This window comes from Xyrauchen texanus, chromosome 20, assembly GCF_025860055.1.
Source record: "Xyrauchen texanus isolate HMW12.3.18 chromosome 20, RBS_HiC_50CHRs, whole genome shotgun sequence".
Classification (NCBI taxonomy): Eukaryota; Metazoa; Chordata; class Actinopteri; order Cypriniformes; family Catostomidae; genus Xyrauchen; species Xyrauchen texanus.
The window spans coordinates 28,426,353-28,435,608 of record NC_068295.1 but is presented as its reverse complement, the minus strand read 5'-3'; the positions used below and the strand labels follow the sequence as shown (position 1 = coordinate 28,435,608).

General features: G+C 36.6%; 1 pseudogene; it reads left to right on the top strand.

Annotated features, from left to right (window-relative positions):
* The first annotated feature begins 1,495 nt into the window (after positions 1–1,495).
* Positions 1,496–5,258, top strand: LOC127660572 (leucine-rich repeat, immunoglobulin-like domain and transmembrane domain-containing protein 3; annotated as a pseudogene).
* Positions 5,259–9,256: the final 3,998 nt, after the last annotated feature.

Sequence of the window (9,256 nt, the reverse complement as noted above, 5' to 3'; positions counted from 1 at the left end):
GCAGTGTAACAGGAGAGTGAGTTCTGACCGTAAGCAGCAGTAAAAGTGTCTGCAGTGAAATGGATGTCCATGTCATTCTTTTGAACAGCAAAACATAACAAACACAAACTTATTGCGAGGGAAAGCAAACTATAATGCTAGGGCATGCAAAACAATTTCAGCACAAATGTCCACCCTGTCCTCTTAGGGGCTCTGTACCTTAAACTTTCATTGGTAACACTTTAGAATAATGGTCCGTAGTTAACAAGTAGCTATGCAGGAAGTAATAGGTAGTACTGCATTAACACCGAACTTAATACTATTAACTAATATGGAAGCAATATTAACTAAGCAGTAAGTAATAGGTAATTTAGTACAAAGGTAGTTCCTTGGTAGGTATTTGATTATTACTAAAGAAATATATCCTCATTGAGAACTACTTGTGAATAATGCAGTACTACCTATTACTTCCTGCATAGCTACTTGTTAACTACGGACCATTATTCTAAAGTGTTACCCAAGTTATTTAATTTTATATTTGACTCATACTTTACAGGTTCTGTGAGGCACTATAACAAACACTGTAATCTGGAAGATGTGGTTTTGCGCTTATCGCAACATAAATGCAGCCAATTTCTTCATTAAAGATGCAAATTGTTTTTGACAAGAGAACATCAATGTTTATATTCATATCCTAAAGAGAAGTCCTCCTCAGGCAGCTACTGTAACATAAAGGTAGGTCTTTGGAGTCTGAGATATATTGAACTGACACTCAATAGAGCTCATGATAGTGAACTAATCCAATCATGAGAGTGTCAACATCACTTCCTAATTATTTAAGATTTAAAAAAATATATCATTATTAGTATTATTCTATGTTTAAGTTTGAAATAAACAGAGAACATACGTCCATCCTTTGGCAAGAGTAGTAGTCACAATCTCAACCTGTAGCTAATGTATTTGGGGAGATAATATTCATAAACTGGTTTCCACAAAGAACCCAATTGAGGCACATGCTTCTGAAATGTTATGACCATGATGACCATACCCCCACAATTGTTCACTTTTAGACATGTTACTTTTGTGATTAGTAATTAATTGGTTATTATTTCTTAGTTCACAAGTAGTTCTCAATGAGGATATATTTCTTTAGTAATAATCAAATACCTACCAAGGAACTACCTTTGTACTAAATTACCTATTACTTACTGCTTAGTTAATATTGCTTCCATATTAGTTAATAGTATTAAGTTCGGTGTTAATGCAGTACTACCTATTACTTCCTGCATAGCTACTTGTTAACTACGGACCATTATTCTAAAGTGTTACCCTTTCATTTTATGGAAAAAAAGCAGCTTAAACATTTCACTAAGAAACTTCTTTTGTTTTTCACTTTAGAAATATAGTCAAAGGGATTTGGAACATTGTGAGGGTGAATAAATGACTATTTAGAATGGCAAACTATTTCTTTAATTGTTTTTGCTATTCAATTCTTTATAATGTCTTTCTAAGTACTATGCTCTGTAAGAACCCAGCCTTGACTGCCATTCCAACATATCTTCCAAGTGACATTGTAAAGTTTCATCTGGAGCACCTCTGTCTCAAGAACTTTTAGAGGTGCTTTCTCCACCATGCCCAAACTCCTATATTTGTGGCTCCATCACCGTTCTACATCTGAGAAGTTTTACAAACCTATCTTACCTTCAATCATAATTGGACGGGAACATTCTGTTCACCTTCCCCTCGGAGGGACTAAGGGATGTGCCCCACCTCAGAACACTTGGACTGCACAATAACCACCTGGCATGAATCCCACCACTGGCTGTGTGTTATCTAGGGAACATCACTTACCTGGACCTGTCGCGGCTGAGCACCCTGCCTAATGATCTGACTGCTCTCTGGCCGTTCAGCGCAGACAGTGATAGCGCTCAAGACCAGTGCTCTGTGGTTCTAGGTGAAACATACAGAGGAGACCACACACACTATAGGTAATTTAATAGGCTATAATATAGGACCATTAAATAAACAGATTTATTTATATGAAAACTAGCTAATTCACAGCTTGATTTAACATGCTGGTTAAGCGTGATTAAATATTAAATATTTATAAAACATAATGTGTTAAAAACATTAACACAATAAATCATGCTCCCTGACCCCTTTTAAATAAATGTACAAATATATTTTCCTACTATAATTTTAGCATTTAGTGAGTCAAAATAAATAGTAAAATGCTCTTATAACATACAGTAATAATGTAGTAGTAGTACTCCTTGACTGGACCTTGCACATCTATATAGACACATTGTTCCAAGAGCACACCAGTATACACTGCCAAATTGAAACTAAATTAAGTCATTAATGTCTTATGGTAATTAAATAGTTATCCAGTCTGACTGGTTTACACAAACCCACACATTATATCTAAGTGCGATCTGAGCGTCTACAGTCTTTAGATGGCTCACTGTGCTTAAATCTCCAGTGGAAACCAATGCTCTGTACTCTAATAAGCCCAGCCATGCAGAAGAGCTTTATGTAACCAAATGCATACATTTGAAGACTCATTGTGCAAAAGTGGCATTTTCTCAATGGGTCTGCGAACGTCTTTCACCCAATTTATTCCCTGCCCAATTTCTAACTGGTCTACAGGATAACCCATGAGTGTGTGACTGTAGACTTTCTTCCTTACTTGATATTAGTAAGGAACAAGAATGCAGTGGACCGCCAGACATTGCTGGAGTTTCCTTTCAGAGTGTGGAGCTCTCTCGCTGCCACAGGCCCTATGTAGTGACCTCTGCCACGAAAGTCACAGCTCTGCAGGGAAGCAATGTCTTACTTTGCTGTGATGCTCCAGGATACCCCACTCCCAAATTTATGTGAATGAAAGCTGTCAGAGCCTACCTTTATAAAACAGTTATCTTCTTATAAACTCATTATTTTCATGCACACAGTTAGTTTTTTTTAATCTATATACAGATGCCCCACTTAAACCCAACTTTAAAATGTATAATTATGCAATGCCATTGCATTAGAGAAAAAATATAAAACCAGATGGCATTTGTATATAAAAAAAAAAGGTTGACAAAATCCCACTTTTTAAGGAAAACATTTCAAAAAGGTTATTAATAGTTGGTTTAAATGATTAAACGATAAATATACTGTTAAAACTGTAGACAAATAGACACATTTTAGTTGTCAAATGGTAGTGGACCTCGTCCATAGTTAAAAGTGCAGTATGTAAACAATTTCATTTTTTTGGCCAATGTGTGAACGGCTTGAAACGCAACTTAAAAAATTAGCCCTTCCAGGACTTCATAGGTTGCCTAGTAAAGCCTGTAGACTGATTTTCATATGTAAGGAGCGTGCCTCTTTTGCCGGGAAAATCCAAAGGATGTGACGTTTATGCACGCTCTCGAGAGCCTTGCCTCAGTAATCTCTTCTCTTTCCCTATTCTAACGTTATCTTAGAGATGAAATCCAGCAAATGTCTCGCCCCTGGCACAACAGGCCAAAAAAAAACAAACAAAAAAACATTTACAGACTGAATGCTGTCTGGCTAAGCAGGAACTTGATCATAGTCAAGCGAAGACTAGTGAACATTGGCAGGGCATTTGATTACTCACTTATACTCCCATACATTTCCCTGAGTGCCCGCTCTGTGTCGGCTTGTGTGGGGATGTACACAGCTGTAATGATGACCGCTGTGAATTCCCTCGGTAGCCAGAATGGTCGACACAGAAGCATGAGAAATTCCAGATCAGGATAGCAGAAAGACTTGACAGAATGTACATTCCTCTGATCAAACCAGGATTTGTTGATCATAAAACATACACCACCACCTCTGCTTTTACCTGAGAGGTCTTTCACTCTGTCCACTCGGTGCATGGAGATCCCCACATGTTCAATGTCAGACATCTAAGTTTCTCTAATGCAGATAATGCAGCAGTTCCTCGTCTCTTGTTGGAAAGAAATTCTCAGCTTGCAGATCTTGTTAGACTGAACATTTGCCAGCAGAATACTGGGTAGCAGGGATCAATTTGCACAACATCTTAGTCTGATGAGAATGCTGGCTCTCCTTCCCCTTTTCCAGCTGGCATCCACACTTTTTTTTAGCCCTGTTCCAGCACTGGAGAGTAAAATATAATATGCTGTCTCAAAGTTTATAGTAAAACAATCATAACTTTGTAATTTTAACTATGCTACCATACTATAACCATGCTTTAAGCATGATGCCAGTGAATTATGTCGTCTATTTGTACATTGTGCCATTGTTTTGTTTGATGCTCGCTTACGTCCCTATGGAGTGTGTGCACGAGCAGGAGCAACAGGTTGCTGGCTGCAGTTCACTTAATAACATACAAGTGTCATTAATAACAAGGGTTTCTGAATCTTTCACACTGCACCTTTATTGTGATGAACTACACCTGTGTAAACTTGAAGTTAACCAAATTCATACTGTACTTCAACTTGAAACCACCTTGAGACCAGTTGGTTAAAAGTACTTGTAAAAAGGGCAACAAAAAGTGAGATTGGTTCCCAGAAAAGGTCTAGCATATTTTGTTTTCAGATCCTTCTTGGATTGATATGTTGTTATCTGTGCAATGAAATTAATCAATTTTGTACTTCTATAAAAATTCTAATTAATACAAATTGAAATTGTGGCATTGAGGGCATAATGTTTTTCCTTTTAATTTGACTGTGCATGAAACTCTGTTGCTTGTCTTCTGTGCATTTGATAAGGATGGACCAATTGTATAACATATGTATTGTGTTTTATTTTAAGCTTGCTGTAAGCAGACACAGAACCACATGGAAAATTCTGTATGTTACATGAGAACTTGGCCACCCAGAAAATAATTAACTGTAGTTATAGTGCACCTTCATGTCTAAATATTACCTTACAAAGCATTGGTGCAAAAGTTGCACAGCATCCAGAATAAACCTTATCACCTATTAAACTGTATGATAAGGCTTTTTAAGCTCATTCATTTGTTTTCATGGCTGTCTATGTGCTCAATTCACTTTTATTCCCACCACCCACAGATGTACATGAGTCTCCACAAGTGGGAATTTGTTTGCCTGCAGTCAGCCTTAATGTACAGAGCGCAAACCATGGCATTGATATCAGAAGCCACTGTTAATCTGAATGTGGTTGGGGTAATGGCTGAATATGCAGACCTTCAGCAAACAGGTACTAAATTCTCAGAGGAAACCCAACCAGAAATCTACAGTGACATATTTGTTACCTCAAAACATAACTGGACCACTCTCTCCACCTAAGAGAATCATGAACGTCCCCAAAACCAACAACGAGACAGAACCGCCGGACAAAACCTGCCACAAAAACACTTTTTGATTTTTTTCTGCTCATCCAAATGCACAAAAGACAAACACCTCATGTCACCATGTCCATTCATACCTAACACAACCATATATCTGTTTAAGGTTACACTTTATATTAGGTGTCTTTAACTACTATGTAATAACATTAAAATACATAATTTGTTATGTATATATTGTTCTGCCAAATTCTCACAAGATTCATATATGCTGCTACTGAGGTTGAGGTACAGGTAGGTTTATGTGTATGGTTAGGGTTTAGATTAGGGTTAGGGTTGGGGTAGGGTAAACTTTAGGATTAGGTGTAAGGTTAAAAGTGCAAGTACAGATGTAATAAATAGTAGCTTCTTTAAATGTAAGTACAATGCAAAAACACATATGTACATAATAAATACAATGTATCAAATGCTTAAGTACATAGTACTAAAGACACTTTATATAAAGTGGGACCCAGTTTAATCTGGGAAAGCACTTGTATAATTCTTTGAGCATTTACAGAAATTTTCTCTCATTTTATACTTTGTGTAGCCTCTATTTTTTCTTAACTGAAAGGTTATTTTCATTTGTAATTTAGCCACTATGACCATCAGATGGCAGCTTTCAGCTAAAGATGATTCAACTTGATTGTGTTCTTCTCATGAAGAATTCATCTGGTGAATCATATTGAGGTAACAAATAGTATGACTTTTGTCATCCATATTCATTGTCAACATACCTAATTTGAATTATGCATTACTGTACATATAGTGCAGGCTAAATAGAGGAAAAACATTGTGATGCTCAGGGCCATAGCTATTGGGGTGAAAGATAATGATTCTGGGAGCTCACAGGTCCACGAAGGCACCACAACAAATTGTAAACTATATTTTTTAATATGAAAGGGGTCCAGAGAAATATACTCTCAGGGGGGACCCATGCAGAATACCAGACTGCGGCCCTGGTAATGCTCATCATGTATAATGAAGTGATAGATTTAACTGAATTTTCTAAGCTGTTTTACATTGTTTTCTGTAATAACTAGCTAGTATCTGCTGTTCAACAATTTCTAAGAGGCCAGGATGACAATTTTGCAGAATTTCTTCTGAAATGAAGCTTCTAGTAAGTCAAATAATAAAGAGATGAAACTTATTTCAGTCACAATCACAGACTCTGTAACCTCCCTCTCCAACCACCAGAGGGCACTCTCGCCCGAATATTGACTCTCACCACGCACTACATTTCCCAACAGCCCCAGTTCTGACTCTAATCACCATGTCCAGCTGTTTCTCATCTACTAGGCTTTTTAGCTGCACTGCACGCAGCTATCAGTGCGAAGTGTTGTTTTGCTACTGTGAACATTTCTGAGCATTAACTCCTGTGGTTGCCTCATTGTTTGTGACCCTACCTATTTTGGTTATCTCCCTGTCTGCTGCCTGCCCTGATCTTCTGCCTGGTATTGTACTACGATTTAGCCCTGTCCTCACTGCTGTGTCTGCTGGTTCCTACCCTTGCCTGTTTGACTACTCTCTTCAATAAATTAAGCTGCAAATGGATCTCTCTGACTCAGATCATTCACAACAATTTCTTTGATATGGCTCTAACAGCTTCCACTCTGTATCTGATCATAGATAATCAGACTTCTAGATTTTACATTTCTGTATTTCACAACTTTACCATTTTATATTTAACGTCATGCCTTCAAGACTAATGATAACACATTTTTTATGATTATAATAACTAATTTGACAGTGATAACAGTTTTATCATGCTCTTTGTTGTCTGAATTATGGCCCTGCTATAAAGTTTCAAGAATGGATTTCAGTCCTGTGAAAACATTACACACCATGCTATATTTAAAGGTGCACTCAGTATTTTCCTCATTAAAAAGTTTAACTCCTAAAGACTTGAATTGTAATTTTGCAATATATGTATATTGCACTCACATTAAAATTAAGACTTCAGTCACATCAGCAACATTATAAAAGCTGGTTTATTTTATATGGAGAGGGTCTGCACACGGGTGCTGCCATGTTAGAATCACATGACCAGCCGAATACTACTCGCTTAATCTCAGTAAACATCCTGTTAAACAAACAGTTAAAATGTGACAAGGCTGCAGTACACCCAACAGTCTTGTGCAGATGACAGTCTACATTCCGTGTTTCATTTATTTATTTTTGCTTTTTAATATGGAAAACAGCACTATTAATCCTTGAGATTTCCAGCCCAGCATACAGGTACACCCTCCTTAAACCATAGCCACACTCAAAATTACATTAAAAGATTAAAAGAGAAAACATAAATTGATAAAAATCTGAATCTTTTCAAAATATAAATATAAACCTGGGAATAAACTTTTAGGATTTTGCAGATTCGATTAACAGAGAAGGGCTTAATAGTTGATCGGCTTGTGATGCGAATGGCTTGCATGCAAGTTTCATCAAATTTTAATAGTGTTCAGCTATCCCTTTCAGATGATGAAAACACGCTGCGTGATCATGAAGATGTAGTACATCAAGATGTAGATTGGAATGCAGGTGCAAAAAACTTCATATGAATTAAATAGACTGCTCCTCTCTTGCTGTTGTTTGCGTGCTTGCGATTACATGACACCATATGAGAAATATTTATTTGTGATCAGTAATCAAATAAGTACATTTGTGATAATAACAGTGTCAACTTATTTTGATCAAAAGGTTCTTTCAATTAAGCACTTTCACAACATGCTCTGTGAAAATTCACATACAACATTTTTCACATGCAGCTTTTGCACACATTTTTCACTCAGACTGTTGTGCTGAGAATATAATTTGTCATAAAAAAAAAAAAACTATTAAAATAGAAAAATGCAAAATAGAAACATTTTCATAAGTGGACACAAACTTTGGAAAATCACATATATGTGCATGTTTATTTTATATTGGAAATGTTCCACAAACTCACCCCTGATTTGACTCAAATTACCAAAGCATAATTACCTTACACGTTCACTTTTTGAATGTTACATTGAAGCGGTGGCACTAAGTTCTTTCAGATACACTTTATGGATCAGAGATTTAGATGATATTCTAAGACTGTGAAATATAATATCTCTCTCCCTGCTGTATATGCAGGGACTGTTCACTCCAAATGCGTATTTGTGTCTGCCCACACTGTTTTTCAATTGTTTTCCGATTTAAACATGTGCAAGATGGACGTCTTTGACTGTTGAGGCCGCGTTTCGTATTTTCAGTGTCTAGTGCAAAAGTGCCGAATTTTTACACGCGTTAAATAGTTCTTCAAATCCAGTTACATGCATTCTGATCTATTTGTGCCACTGCGTCATTCTTTTTGATGCGTTCTATGTGAACGGACCCTATGACTGTAAACCTGAGCCCCAAACAATTTTTAAAACAAACCGTTCCTTCTAATAATTTGTGTTTCAATAATATAATAATAATGTAAAGTAAATAAAACAATAAAACAACATAAATCTTGTATGTAGTCTTCTCGAGTCTACTCAAAAAATAAATTGTCATCATTTGCTCACCCTCATGTTGCTTCATTCCCATATGACACAAAATGAGATGTGTTAGCTCAGCCAGCATTCGTTTTCCTGTTTCTCTTTTTCTCTCCATACAATGACAGTGAATGGGGGCTGAGATTGTCATTCTACCAATCATCTTCTTTCCACGGAAGATAGAACGTCACTTTTGTAACAACATAAGGGTGACTGAATGATGACAGAATTTACATTTTTGGGTGAACTAAACCTTTAAGTTTGCATATGGGTTTCTTGTCCAAAACCATGCTGCCAACGATGAGTGATTGTGTTTGAATATCCCATGTACACTGTAAACATTTTAAGTTGGTTAAAGGCAGAAATTAAAGTTCACCTGCTGCCTTAAAAATGTGAGTAAAATCAACTTGAAGATAACCTTTGTTTCAACTCAAATAGTTACATTTTACAAGTTGTTTAA